Raw genomic sequence first — 15,851 nt, 5'->3', positions numbered from 1 at the left:
GTACACTTTCCCCTGGCATTTGCCTTTTTGAATGCATTACTTTGGCACTGCAAAATTTGGAGCCATGCAAATTGTGTAGGTGGCAGGTTTCAGTTCTGGTATTGTTTCGAAAGGTGCAAATTAGGTCAGTTTTCCTTTAAATGTGGATGGAATAGAATCTCTTCATCATCCCTGCCATCGATACAAATGCTGCTTGCCCAAACCCCAATTTCGCTTCTTGAATGGGCAACTGACACACTAGGTAGTATTACTGCAGGGGATAGATTTGGTTTGGGGTGGCAAATTGTTTACTCTCAGTTGTCTGTTCATGGTAAAATCTGTGAAAAATTCATAAGCATTGCCAAACCTCAATGCCTTTTCTCTATTGCATTGTGGGGTATTAACACTACCCATCTCCTGAAGTTTTGATGCGGACAGATTTGCAAATGATGGCCACAGAGCATCCTGCAGAACCTCATTTACTCTCTTGAGACCACATTTGGCAAGACTTACTATGTGAGACACTCATTTGTTAGTTATGACATTTTCTTAAATTAGGTCTTTAGCTGAGATTTCCCTCCTTAAGGTTTTTAAACCCCGCTGTGTTTTCCAGAGCCTAAGCCTATTAAGCACCTTTCATTTGATACGGAATTGCAATATACTCCAAAATGAGGAGCTCAAACGTGCTTTTGAAGGTTGATGCAGGGTAGGGGGGACCAATATAATAATTGCTTTAAGTGGAGATGCTTCAGTGTAATCTTTTTTTTTTAAAGAAATTCATCCTTCAATTTGCCAAGGACAACCATATCTAGTGATAACTCACTATAGCAGCAGATAGAGAATAATGAAAAGCCACTTGTTACATCCATTGTAGGATGCAAAGCCTTATGCTATCCATGTTTAATTTGAAGTACCGCATTTTTCGCTCCATAAGACGCACAAGACCATAAGACGCACCTAGTTTTTGGAGGAGGAAAACAAGAAAAAAAATATTCTGAATCTCAGAAGCCAGAACAGCAAGAGGGATTGCTGCGCAGCAAAAGCAGCGATCCCTCTTCCTGTTCTGGCTTCTGGGATAGCTGCGCAGCCTGCATTCGCCCCATAAGACACATACACATTTCCCCTTACTTTTTAGGAGGGAAAAAGTGAGTCTTATAGAGCAAAAAATACGGTAAGTCTGATTGGTTTCATTGATATTTAGTTCCAAACAATTATGGACTTGAGGTGGGGATTGCAGCTTTAATTCCTGGCTTTCATCTCTCCGTTTCCACATTTGCCAGCCCTGATTCTCAAAACTGTCATAGGCCCACCTCAGGAATTCTTGGAGGTAGAGTCCTCTGATGATAGCAACCCCGAGGAGGACATGGGCCCACCACACTTCATCTGATGTGGAGCTGAGGGTACCAGAGCCCACATCTGCTTGTCTGAATCCCATAGAGATGCCTTTACCAGCAGACTCTGATGACTGGTCCACAGACTCCCCAGAGGATCAGAAGATGATTGAGATACCCCCACAGCTTGAAAACCCAGGGCTGAGCACAGGCTTCCTCAACCTCGGCCCTCCAGACGTCTTTGGCCTACAACTCCCATGATCCCTAGCTAGCAGGACCAGTGGTCAGGGATGATGGGAATTGTAGTATCAAAACATCTGGAGGGCCGAGGTTGAGGAAGCCTGGCTTAGCAGAAATCAAACACTTCAGAAAGGCACGATCCCTTTAATTGGTCAGATACAGCATTCAGGGTGTGTGGCCTCTAGTCAATTAATAAATTAATAGTCAAGCTATAAAGATTCAGGACAAATAGTCCTGATAGTCAAGCTATAAAGATTCAGGACAAATATGACATACATATGTCCTGTCTCAGCTGCAGGATTACAAACTGTGGCCTTCCTCTCTGGTTCCATATCCAATGGGAGCTATGAACAATTTCCAAATGTCAAATTGGCTCTAAAAAGAAGCCTAGCTTGTTCTGTTTTCTACCCTCAAGTTAATGTGAACAAGGGACTAGCTTGGAACAGTTCTGGACAAATATCTGCACCCTCACTGCAATGTTCATTTGGATTGTACTGAACTAGATTAATGTATCTTTTGATATAGAACAGACTGCTAGGTAGTTGCATGGTAGTTAGTGATAGAACCTTGCACTTCTTGGAGAAATTTGCATTACACATTTCAAAATGTAATTTCAAGTTTCAATATATGAATGTTTCTTGCTGCTTTACATTTGGTGCTCATTATAAGATATTTCCGAGAGAAAACAACTGTGGAAATGTATGTTGGAAAGAGTTAAATCATGTAATCTTCTGGAGAAAAGCCCAGCTAGGATCTAGAACAGTGAAAGTTATCTCCAGGCTAAAAATATCTCTACCAGCAGTGCTGTTTTTCTAGAAAAATAGGTGCCAGAACTCATCATGAACTCCTCCCTTGTTCTCTTAGAATGGCAATGGCGCCCACCTGAGGGGTGCTGGAACTAAGTTCCAGAAAGTTCCAGTTGAAGAAAACTCCTGTCTACCAGGAAGAAATAAGAAAGACACTCAGTGGATTCAGACAATCAATTCAATCCAACTGTTGAGCTTTAGCTATCAAAAAAGTGTAGGAATAAAGTGAAACTGACTTCTTTGAAAGGGCTCACCTGGTAAAGGAAGCCACAATCATCATTCATAAACTAGCATTTTGTTAGTTGTCTAAGCCAGCTTTCCCCCTTCCCACCCTCCAGATGTTTGGGAACAGAACTCCCATAATCCTTGACCAGTGGCCATACTGTCTGGTGCTGATGAGAGTTGTAGTCTGAAACATCTGGAGGACACCAGATTGAAGAAAACTGGTCTAAGAGTCTACTCATGTAAGGTTGGAGAGCAGGAAGCTGTCTGAATTGTGCTGATGCTTTCTAGTGCATTGAAACTGTCTGCCTATAAATCTGTATTGCAAACCCTAGCACCAAGACCTCTATTTACATCTCCACAGTAGAAAAATCATTTTAGTTCGATCCCTAGTGACTTCACAAATTATTTTGTGGGAACACTTCAACTAGTCTCCTTTTAGCCTCTCATACAACATCCTGAAATAGTTGTTTCTCCACACATATATAGGAAATCCTGTACAGATCAAAAGTGTACAGAATATTCTTTTTGCCTCATTTTATCTTGTTGGATGAGCTCCAGAGTGTCAAGTAGCTCATGCTGCAGCCTGCCCTATATGCCCTTGAGAGACTTCGTCTCAACTTGGCTTTAGGAATTTAACATCTTGGCTTGAAACAAACCATTTCTCAGAGTGGCACACAGCTTAAGAATCCAATCTCTTTATTTCTTTTTGATTATGGTATTAAATCAGGATTCAGTTAAAATGAAGAAGAAAACATCCAGAAATTCAGCATTTAATGAAACTGGTTTCCATAACGGCTCTCAACAGATTATAAAATATTCTCTTCCAGCATCCTAGTTAAACATGACTTTTGTAGATTAAAGCTGTGATCCTATGCTCACTAACCCGTGGGAGTTAGCACCAAGTGAAATCAATGGGACTTACTTCTGATAGCACTGTGATAGCACTGGATATATCTCCATCTTAAACGGATTAAATATATCTCCATCTCCATCTTAAACTGATTAAAGAGTTACAGCAGGGTTAGGCTCAAAGGACATGTGATATTCAGGGAGCTGCTTGTTTAAACTCAGGTCTGCCCAAGTCACATACAATTTCTAGAACATATGGTATGAATGGACATCGTCCCTGTTCTTACAGCTAAATTCCTCATAGCTGCTCCCTACCAGCAGTGAAGGCTGCTCTATTGGGGCCAGTGGGTTACTGCCCATCAATCTCTGGCCTGACCTCAACCAGTCCGCACCTGTCTGTCTTCTCCTTTGCAAATGGTCCAGAAGTTTACAAACTGGTCAGCTTCCTTTTCCTTTATCTCAGTGTTGTCCCTTGTAGAACTCAGCAGGGAGGAAGATGGCAGCAAAACTAGCATTAGTTGCCTCTGCCTGTCATTCGCTCTGGCTCCATCTACTGTTGGACTCCATACTTTCTGAACCACCAGTCCCAATAGGCACCAGACATCACTGCCCACAGGTGCTCTTCTTCCACACGGGCTCACTTCAGTTTTGGAGCCCAGTTGTTGGGAACATTGAGAGAGGCTATGCAGAGGTGAGGCAAACGGGGTTGGAGGTATCCCCCTTATTCACATACTCCCTTGCTCTCAAAAACAGTAGCATACCCTCCCCACACTTACAATATGGGGGCAGGCCTGAGTTTAAATAGTTTCAGCCTAAAAAGCACTTTTAGTTTGTACACCAGCTGTATATGGCTAAATCCCCACTGATTTTAGTAAAGTTATTTCACAATAAACTAATATCCATTATGCTTTAGTGCCATTCTGCAGTTATAAGAATATTTCCATGCATAGGCCGTAATTCTAGGGGACTGCTTCTCTCAGCACCAACAGAGATCCTTCTGTGATGACCTACTTCCAGCAGGCAAAGACATTTTTATTCAAACAAGGCTTAGGTTCAAAGGACATGTAGGAAGTCTAGGGGCTAGGCTGTTGTTCTCCCTTTTTACTATTCTTGATCTGTAAACCAGACAGGATAGCCATAAAAAAAACAACAGAGAAACCTTTCTAATAGGAAACTGTCCCCTGCAAAGCAGGACACATGGCCAGAACTAGATGGGAGTTAAAAAATTACAAGTCTGTTGGTTTCATGTTGGCTATTAACAATAGGGGCGGGAAAGTTTGCTCTGCAAAAAATACATTTGAGCCGCAGGGATCTGTCATTTCTGCCAGGAATGATATATTAATGTTCAGGGAGACAGAGAATGAGACAGTGGGAGATGCACTACTCACCTGGCTTTCCTGATCCTCTTAAAAAGAGGTCCTGCTCTAGAATATCATTCAACCCTTGAGTCCATCTGTTTATCCTTCAAGAAGCATACCTGGCAGGATTATTTCTCATGAGTGCTTCTATTTTTGGCAAGTAGACTAACAGTGCAATCCTAGACATTTCTTTTCAAAAGTAAGCTCTATTAAGTTTAATGGGGCTTACGCCCAGGAAAGTGGGTGTAGGATTGCAACAGATTCCATGCCCTCCAACATTTCTCTGATGAAAATAAGGACATCCTATTCCATACACTCCAGCATTTCTCTAGTGAAAATAGGCACATTCTAAGGGAAAGTGCACAACAAGGCTGTATATTGTCTCCCTGCTTATTTAACTTATATGCAGAGTTCATCATGCGAAAGGCTGGATTGGATGAATCCCAAACCGGAATTAAGATTGCTGGAAGAAATATCAACAACCTCAGATATGCAGATGACACAACCTGGATGGCAGAAAGTGAGGAAGAATTAAAGAACCTTTTAATGAGGGTGAAAGAGGAGAGCGCAAAATGTGGTCTGAAGCTCAACATCAAAAAAACTAAGATCATGGCCACTGGTCTGATCACCTCCTGGCAAATAGAAGGGGAAGAAATGGAAGGGCAGATCCTGAAGCTGAGGCTCCAATACTTTGGCCACCTCATGAGAAGAGAAGACTCCCTGAAAAAGACCCTGATGCTGGGAAAGACTGAGGGCACAAGGAGAAGGGGACGACAGAGGACGAGATGGTTGGACAGTGTTCTCGAAGCTACCAGCATGAGTTTGACCAAACTGCAGGAGGCAATGGAAGACAGGAGTGCCTGGCGTGCTCTGGTCCATGGGGTCACGAAGAGCTGGACACGAATAAATGACTAAACAACAACAACAAAGGAAAAGTGGGACATTCTGGGATCAAATCAGAAACCTGGACAGCTCCTGTAAATCCAGGACTATCTCTGGAAAATAGGGACACTTGGAGGGTCTGAGACGGTACGCACAGAGACTTGAAATAAATTACTGCGTGGGCCTGAGCATGCCAAAAGAACAGATCCTTCTGCTTATAGAAGGATGAAAGAGTTTGACCTGTGTTGGTAACAGTGCTATAGTTGTCATGTGGGGTGTATTAAAAAAGCAATCAACTAATGCTCTGAAAACAAGCTACTTTTACTTTCTTTGACAATTTGATCTTGAAGAAATGCAGGAGCTGGCCTCTGGAGCTTTCTGGTGCTTCTGCTTCTTCTAAGCCCTCTTTCCACCCATCCGCTGCCCTTGTGCTATTTTTCAAGCATCCCCAGGGTGCCAGAAAGCTGGGATGTGGCTTTTTTTAAAAAAGAAAAGTATAACGCCTCTTAGGATAATTTAGGGAAGTATCTATGCAATAGATTCACCTTTGAGCCTTTCCCACATTATTCATGCAAATGTCTGATTGGTTGAAGTATTTGCAATATGAATGACCATCATGCCAGAGGAAGTGTCGCCATTTGATTACAAACCCAGGGAAGCAAGACCCTCTTGAAGTCTCATGTGTGAAAATGCCGGAAGAGAGCTTTTTTTAAAGAAATAGTTTCGAGGCCTCCACCAACCTGGTATAAAAACTGAATTTGAAACAGCTTTTGAATGGCAATTACAGAGACATGAGCTGTTTACTAGCAGACAGCGAGATATAGAGTATCTATATATTCATACACTATATATTTAGAGATGTGGAGGTCACTTCCATGCTAACATGCAAAAGAGATTTCCTTTTATGGATTAACAATAACACATCCGATTCCCTGACGAATCAGTGTGCAGCAGAACCATTTTCCAGATTCTGGATTTTACTAGTCTGCAAAGGGCTTGAATATGCATTGCTTCATTCCCAGACATGGGACTGCAACCTTTCTTGGCCGATTTGCCTGGCCCAGCTGAAACTAGTAGTGACCCTGTGTTAATCTGACTCAAGAATATTTCACACTTTTCAATTTGTTTCTCTGCATCTATGTTGTGAAGACCAGGGCTCATGTCTTCTAAGTTGCCCCACAAATTATTCACACAGTGTCAGTTCTGCATTGTGTAAATTCTCTGCACATAAAACAAATCGAGACAGTCTTAACACTTCACAGAGACAAAGAACATATGCAGGGTGAAATGGTATTGAGGAAGACGTCAATGTATTCATAAACCTAGATAATGTGTATTTGAAGTTTAAAGCTTCCCTTTGAAATTTCCTTGTACAGAGATATAACCAGATGAATATAGTTACAAAATACAAGCACTTGCATCATCACGAGAGGAAAAAAAATATCGTGTGCCTCTCTCTCTCCCTCCTCATTTTGTTTGCATGTTGCTTTTGAGCAAATGTTCATCAAGCAATTTATATTAAATCGCTCAGACATAATGCTTTACAAACAGCTGATGAAAATTATAATGAGTATTCCTAATTAGTCAATCATCAAGCTATAATCACTTCAGGATAAATTAGGCTGTGGGAATTAGAGAAATTCAATGCACTGAGGTTGGCAACCCCCCTCCTTTTCTTTTTAACATTGGCTGTACATAGAGGAGACATGAAAAAATATTTCACAGGCACACTTTGAGTTCAACTCTGACTTGTATCTGATAAGTAAACATGAATTGTCCAGTTCCCAGGAAGAACGTTGTACCTCCAGCCTCAATCTGTTGGTAACAAAAGGCATATCTAGGGCTTTCCGAGGATTAGTATCATTCGTCTTCATCTTTTTGAACAAACTCGCAGAGTATTTTTCATCAGCATCATATACGATCGGCACACATTCATAAATCAAAGCCTTACACAAGTTCAGCCAATTTGATTCCTGGAGCCTGAAAAAGTTGTATTGACCTGTTATTTGAGTGCTGAATCATTCATAGGATCACAATCAGCCTGGTTTCTCACTAAGTGCTGGTATTAAAAGTCAATGTGGTCGTATAGGAAGCTACATAGTTATAAGTTGCAGACCAGCTTAGGCTCACCTAACATCTTTTAGTTTATTATACATGTATTACCACTTTTTACTATGTGTTAAAAATAACTATACAGTGGTACCTTGGGTTACATACGCTTCAGGTTACATACGCTTCAGGTTACAGACTCCGCTAACCCAGAAGTAGTGCTTCAGGTTAAGAACTTTGCTTCAGGATGAGAACAGAAATAGTGCTCCGGCGGCGCGGCAGCAGCAGGAGGCCTCATTAGCTAAAGTGGTGCTTCAGGTTAAGAACAGTTTCAGGTTAAGTACGGACTTCCGGAACAAATTAAGTACTTAACCCGAGGTACCACTGTATCCTGCTTTTCTTCCAAAGAGATCAGCATAGGATGCATGGCTGATTTCTCTTACATTTTAATTTTTGAGGTTGGCAGAAGTATGATGACTTTTCTAATGTCATCTAGTGAGCGTCATTATCGTGTGAAGAGTTACTTCACAAGTTGTTAAATTTTCCAGATGTTTTAAATATATAGCTAAAATGTAAAGAGTAATTATACAGGGAGGTACATTCACCAGGGTAAAAATAGTAATAAGGAGGGACACACACACACTCCAACATGTTTCAGATGACTAAGAAACAGAGGAGGCAGCACATCTGAATACTGAACCAATATTCTCTGAAGAAGGACCAGTAGGGTTCAAAATGTGTTGGATTAATACATATCTCTTGTATATATCCCATTGTTTTTTGCTTCTGCTTTGAGTTCTTTTGGGGGGTTATTATTCCCCCCTTTTGACTTCCGGTTAGCGCCAGCGCTTAATGGCGGATCTCACCCGGAGCTCCGGGAGAGGTCTGCTTCGTAGGTTCGGGTCCTGTCAGCTACGGCGGAGCGGGGACCCTCAAAAATCACAGGCGTGTTGCCTGTGAACCGGAGACTCGGCGGGCACCTTTGCGCCCCCCCGACGCTGTGAAATAGCCTTTTTAAAGGCTGCGGATCAGCGGAGGGTGTGAGGAGCGGTGCTGAGAGTCGTCTTCACCCAGCCTGCGAAGCGAAGCCGCGTCGCCATTAGCGGAGAGCGCTGATTTCTTCCGGCGAAAATTGGATCAAAAAAACAACTATCCGTGAGTAGGATTAACCGCTAAAATACAATTGGACATTAAAATTAAAGAAATTGGGTACCGAGACGGATAAGCACTAAAAAGGAAGTCTGCTTTCCGTTCTGTAGCAAGATCAAAGCGAAAGGCACTCTAGCTGTAACTGCTTGAGAGGAAATTTGCGGAAATTAAGAAACCCACCACCAAAGCAAAGAACTCCCTCCCCGAAGGCAGAAGGGGGGGGGAAGAAGATTTTAAAGCGTTTCTCTGCCAATTTTTAAAGAACTGAGTTAAATATCGCTGTTCTTATACCTGGGATCGGACTGCCGGAGGAAAGGAACCGGCTAAGGACTGTTGCTATAAGAAGGTTAAAAAGTATCTTTAATTGACTTTGGTTACTCTCAACTTGAAATATTTATTTTGTTGCATTGTAAAGTTACTTATTGGACATTATTGACTTGGATCCCTTAGAAAGAGAAAAGAACAATTGGAAGGGACTAGGAAAACTTTTGTTTATTTTTAAGAGAGTGTGGGACTATTTGGAGAAGTAAAAAATTGACTCTGCGCCCTCTAGAGGATTTACAAATTGTTACAGCAACAAGTGAAGTGTAAAATTTGAGAACTTTTGTTTGACAGTTTAAGAGTGTGGGAATGACCTTGACTAAAAGACTTTGTTATGGCAGATGGTAAAGACAAAGGGGATTTACAAGAAACAACTTTGAGATCTGGCAAACAATATAAAATTGACTCTTTCATGCAGAGAAGGGCTTCTGTATCAGGAGCCTCTGGAACTACAGCTGCTCCAAAGGCAAGAGTGAAAACAATGTCTACAGAAGAATCATTTGCCAAGGTACTGGAGAAGATAAATGACTCTTTGGAGGAACTAAAAAAGCAAGGTGCAGAAACTAAAGCACAAGTGGCTGAAACTAAAATACAAGTTGCTGAAACAAATAAGAAAATTGAAGAAATCTCTGGGAAAATTGATTCAAATACAAAAAGTATAACTGACCTTGGGAATAAAGTGAACTCAAATGCAGAAGCAATTGGGAAAATACTGGAAGAATCATCTACAACAAGAAAGATAGCTGAGGAAGCTAAAGAAATTGCAACTGCTGCTGAAGGAAAATTTCCACCAGTGTTTAAGAAACTAGACGAATACGAACTGGCATTTTCTATGCAGGATATGCAACGCAAGGAGAGGAATTTAAGGATCAGACTTGTGCCGGAAAAGGAAGAAGACAACCTGGTGGACTATCTGACAAAAGAATTTTCTGACTTTTGGAAGCAGGAGCTGGATAAAGAAGAATTTAAGATAGAAAGCGCTTTCAGACTGGGAGCAAGGCAGAGGAAGAATCGACCCAGAGATTGTCTTATAACTCTAAGATCAAAGGAGGAGCGAGACAAAATATTGAACCTGCATTACCAAACAACCCTTCGAATTGAAGATTTTCATATTGAGATCTTCAAAGACATTCCTAAGAGTATCTTGGATGCAAGAGGACACTACAAGGACTTGGTGATATTGCTGAGAAGGAACTACATACCATTCAGGTGGGAGTTCCCCCAAGGCCTGTCTTTTAAATACAAGGGGAAGAAGAGAAGAATAAAGACTGTGAGTGATAAAGACAAGTTCTTGGGAGAACACGAAGAAGACCTACAGAAAGAGACGCATCCAGGACAAGGGCATCCTTCATTAGATACGGATACGGAACCACCGACAAACGAAGAACAAAAATTGGGAGCTGTAGGAGGAAAGAGTAAATAACCCCATCATGGACCTGCAGCTTCTTACCTGGAATTGTAACGGTTTGAACATCCCTAGAAAGAGAAAAAATATATTTCATGCTTTGAAGAAAGACCAATTGGACCTAATTTGTTTACAGGAGACCCATGTGACAAGAGCTCATAGAAAGTTATTAATAAATAAAAGATTGGGACAAGAATTTATTTCTTCAGACAGAGTAAAAAAGAGAGGAGTGGTGATTTATGCAAAGGAGAAGCTGCAACCGAAACAAATTTTTAAAGATGATCAAGGAAGATATTTGGCAATTGAAATTCAATTTCAAGGAGAGAAGTATTTGATAGTGGGAATTTATGCACCAAATGAAGGGAAAGCTGAATTTTTTAAGAAGCTGCACGAGATTTTGATGGATTATATGGATTACAAATTAATCATGATGGGAGACATGAATGGAGTAGTTTCAACAAATATGGATAAAGCACAAAGACAGGTTGTAACAAAAGATGGAAGACTACCAAAGACCTTTTTTGAAATGACTGACAATATGGACTTGATCGATATATGGAGAACAAAACACCCATTAGAAAGAGAGGGAACCTTCTTTTCTGAAGCCAAAATGACATGGACAAGGATCGACCAAATTTGGGTGACTAGCAATATGGCGCAGAACATAAAGAGAGTGGAAATCTGCACAAAAACTTTCTCCGACCATAATGCAGTAAAGATGGTGATGAGGCAAACAACAACTGGCTCCTTTAGATGGAGAATGAATGACACCTTACTTAGAGATGAGGAGATTTGCAAGAAGGCCCAAAAAACTTTGAAAGACTATTTTGAAATTAACCTTAGGACTAAAGTAGAAAAAAGAATAGTATGGGACGCAAGCAAAGCCGTGATGAGAGGGTTTCTGATACAACAAAATACATTGAAGAAAAGAAAACAGAACGAGAGGAAGGAAAAAATCTTGGAAAAGATAAGAGAAGGGGAAAAGAAACTAAGATTGAAGCCAAAATCACAAGAGATTCTAAGAGAAATTAAATTTTATCAAACACAATATATGGAACTGACGAATCAAGAACTAGAGTGGAAAATTAAGCAAATGAGACAAAAGACTTTTGAATCTGCTGATAAATGTGGCAAGCTACTGGCTTGGCAAATAAAGAAGAGACAAAAACTCAACACGGTAACAAACATAGAAGTGGAAGGAAAGAATATAAGCAACCCAGCTGAAATTAGAAACTGCTTTCAGAACTACTTTAGACAACTTTACACACAAGGGCCGCAAAAAGAAACAGATATACAACAATTCCTCGAGAAAAATGGGCTGAAAAAGATTTCGCAGGAAAGTAAGACAATTTTGAACCAGGAGATAACAGCACAGGAAATAGAAGATGCCATTCAAAATATGACGTTGGGCAAATCACCTGGACCGGATGGACTGACTTCCAAATATTACAAAGTTTTGAAGGAAGAGCTTATACAACCTTTGAAGGAAGTCTGCAATGAGATCATGGCGGGGAGGAAGGCACCCGATACGTGGAGAGAGGCCTATATTACACTTATACCAAAGACAGAGACTGAAAAGACCCAACTTAAGAACTACCGACCCATCTCGTTACTAAATGTGGATTATAAAATCTTTGCCGATGTTTTAGCAAAGAGACTGAAAAGGCTTTTGATGGAGGAGATTCATGGAGACCAAGCGGGCTTTCTCCCGAAAAGACATTTGTCAGACAATGTAAGGAATATAATTGACATTTTGGAGAAGTTGGAAGTGAACATAAATACTAAGGCTGTTCTGATATTCGTGGATGCCGAGAAAGCCTTTGACAACATTTCTTGGAGCTTTATGTTGAAGAACCTCCGGGGGATGGGGGTAGGCCAAGGGTTTGGGAATGGTATAGGTGCAATTTATTCTGAACAGAAAGCAAAATTAATTGTAAATAATGTGGTTACAGAAGAGTTCAAGATAGAAAAAGGGACACGACAGGGGTGCCCTATCTCCCCATTACTTTTTATATCGGTCCTGGAGGTTTTGCTTAATATGATTAGGAGGGACCAGTTGGTTAAAGGGATTCAGGTCGGAGCTAAACAATACAAACTGAGAGCATTTGCAGATGACCTAGTACTTACATTGCAAGAGCCAGAAGCTAGTACGAAAAGAGTTTTGGAAATAATCCAAGAGTTTGGTCAATTGGCAGGATTCAAACTGAATAAGTCAAAAACAAAGGTATTGGAGAAAAATCTAACACAGATTGAAAAAGAAAGGTTTCAGAATGAGACGGGGTTGTCTGTGGTTAAAAAAGTGAAATATTTGGGGATAAACATGACAGCTAGGAATGTGAATTTATTTAAAGATAATTATGAAAAAACTTGGACAGAAGTGAAAAAAGACTTGGAGATTTGGTCAAATCTTAAGCTTTCCTTGTTAGGTCGAATTGCAGTTATAAAGATGAATGTATTGCCAAGAATGTTGTTTTTGTTTCAAGCATTGCAAATAATGGATAAAATGGACTGTTTCAAGAAGTGGCAAAAAGACATATCTAAATTTGTCTGGCAGGGCAAAAAGCCCAGAATTAAATTTAAGATATTAACGGACTCAAAGGAAAGAGGGGGGTTTGCCCTGCCAGATTTTAAACTGTACTATGAAGCAGCAGCTTTCTGCTGGCTGAAAGAATGGCTGCTTCTTGAAAACACAGACATTTTGGATTTGGAAGGTTTTAATAATATTTTTGGGTGGCATGCATACTTGTGGTATGACAAGGTTAAAGCACACAAAAGTTTTAAAAACCATATTGTCAGGAAAGCATTATTAAATGTTTGGGTCAGATATAAAGATTTGCTGGAAAATAAAACTCCAAGGTGGCTGTCGCCAATGGAAGCTAAGGCAGTTAAAAAGTTAAACATGGAGTCTAAGTGGCCAAGATATTGGGAAATTTTGGAAAAGGAAGGGGACAAACTGAGATTGCAGAGTTTTGAGAAATTAAAAGGGAAGGTGAGAGATTGGTTGCACTATCATCAAATAAATGAAGCGTTTAAAGTGGACAGTAAAATTGGCTTTCAGGTGGAAAAATCAAAATTGGAGACAGAACTGTTAGAACCCAGTACTAAGAATTTGTCAAAAATGTATAATTTGCTGCTGAAATGGAATACAGAAGATGAAACGGTTAAATCAGCTATGATTAAATGGGCTCAGGACATTGGTCATAATATTTTGTTTGCTGATTGGGAAAAGTTGTGGACCACCGGGATGAAATTTACGGCATGTAATGCCTTAAGAGAAAATATTATGAAAATGATCTATAGGTGGTACATAACCCCAGTCAAGCTTGCAAAGATTCACCATTTGCCTGACAATAAATGTTGGAAATGTAAAGAAAAGGAAGGTACATTTTTTCACCTTTGGTGGACGTGCCCGAAGATTAAGGCATTCTGGGAAATGATCTATAATGAACTTAAAAAGGTATTTAAATATACTTTCACCAAGAAACCAGAGGCCTTTCTCTTGGGTATTGTTGGCCAAGGGGTGTTAAAGACAGATATAACTTTTTTTTATGTATGCTACAACAGCAGCTAGAATACTTATTGCGAAGTACTGGAAGACGAAAGATCTACCCACACTGGAAGAATGGCAGATGAAGGTGATAGACTACATGGGTTTGGCAGAAATGATGAGCAGAATCCGAAACCAGGGAAGAGAAACAGCGCAAGAAGAATGGAAAAAATTCAAGGACTATTTAAAGAAATATCACAAAGTTAATGAAAGTTAGAATGATGATGGACTGAAAGTAAATGGTTACTATTAGTAATGGTTAAGACAAGGAGAATAAGGAAGGTTAGCTTAAACTTAAATTAAAATAAGGGAAGATTTGCTGAGTAATTGATAAGAATTTGGAATACAGAAAAGGGAGGCATGAGGAAGTCGGGGAAGGAAGGTATAAGAAATTAGGATATGAAATGGTACATGTTTTTTGTTTTGTTTTTGTTTTTGTTTTTGTATGTTTATGTATGTTTATGTACGTTATGTTTATATGGAAAATTTTTTGAATAAAAATATTATAAAAATAAAAAATAAAAAAAAAATATTATTCCCCCCTTTTTTCCTGCATCACATTCATCAGGGGGCCTGATTGCAGTTCCCTACTGAATGTACTCAAGAAGGAAATTCTGGGTTTGGATGAATGTGCAAAATTCACCCCTTAGAATGAATGCAAGGACAGGCTGTTAGTAGGTCCATTGCATAACCATGCAATGCTAGTTGGGACCACAGAAGCAAAAATGTTTTCATAGAATCATAGAATTGTAGAGTTGGAAGGGACCACAAGTCCAACCTTCTGCAATGCAGGTAGCATTTTGCCCAATGTGGGTCTTGAACCCACAACCCTGAAATTTATGAGTCTCATGCTCTACCATGTGCACCTATGAGAGCACTAGTATCTCCTTTATGCCATCTGCTGTACTTAGTGAGTGGCATACTATTATTTAAAAATAGGAATAATGTTAAGTAGATTTTTATGCAATTAAATTGTTACAATAAAATAAAAATAGTGGGTACCTAGAAGTTTTAACATTCTTCCCAAATGCTGCATGTTTGCCTATGTAATTAGACTGAACATTGTGATATTGGCCAGCTAATATAAAAGGCATTAAAAATGCATAGCTTGAAACACATGGAAGCCTTCACAACACTGGGGACCTTAAAATTAATTTAAAAAAGAAAGAACTAGTAATGTTCAAATGTAGTATAAATGTGAATTCTCTAAAGTCGCTTCTTCATGTTTTGCTACTCAAAGCTGTTTAAGAGAAAAATAGAGACTTATTTATTTGGAATCACCTTGATTTGACTGCCTGTTTACACATAATATATGACAATCTCAGTTTCTTATTTCACAGGCATGGGTCTCTTAAAATCTTGGGTTAGGGGTTTCTTCCCCCTCTAAAAGTAATTATGATTTATAATGTATTTGGTTCTTTAAGTTTCAATGAGGTCAGCATTGCAGATTAGCCTCGACTGGCTTTTGTCTCACGTATGCATCAGGCATCTTCCATTCTGCCATAAAGTGGAGGAAATTTCAAGGGATGATGAATTTGGAATTTTAATAGACTGCCATTAATCTTTTGTAATTCTTTCTTCCTCCATCCTAACTGTGGATCCAGCATATCTACATTCTAGCCTAATTATAAGGCTCACTATAGCAGTGTAATTTGTCATGCAAAACAGCTGTTTCCAGATCCTCCACTGTCGAGGAATTGAAGCAGGGAT

Source organism: Podarcis raffonei, chromosome 6 (genome assembly GCF_027172205.1).
Source record: "Podarcis raffonei isolate rPodRaf1 chromosome 6, rPodRaf1.pri, whole genome shotgun sequence".
NCBI lineage: Eukaryota > Metazoa > Chordata > Lepidosauria > Squamata > Lacertidae > Podarcis > Podarcis raffonei.
The sequence above is the reverse complement of the archived record's forward strand: the minus strand, read 5'-3'. Positions refer to the sequence as shown.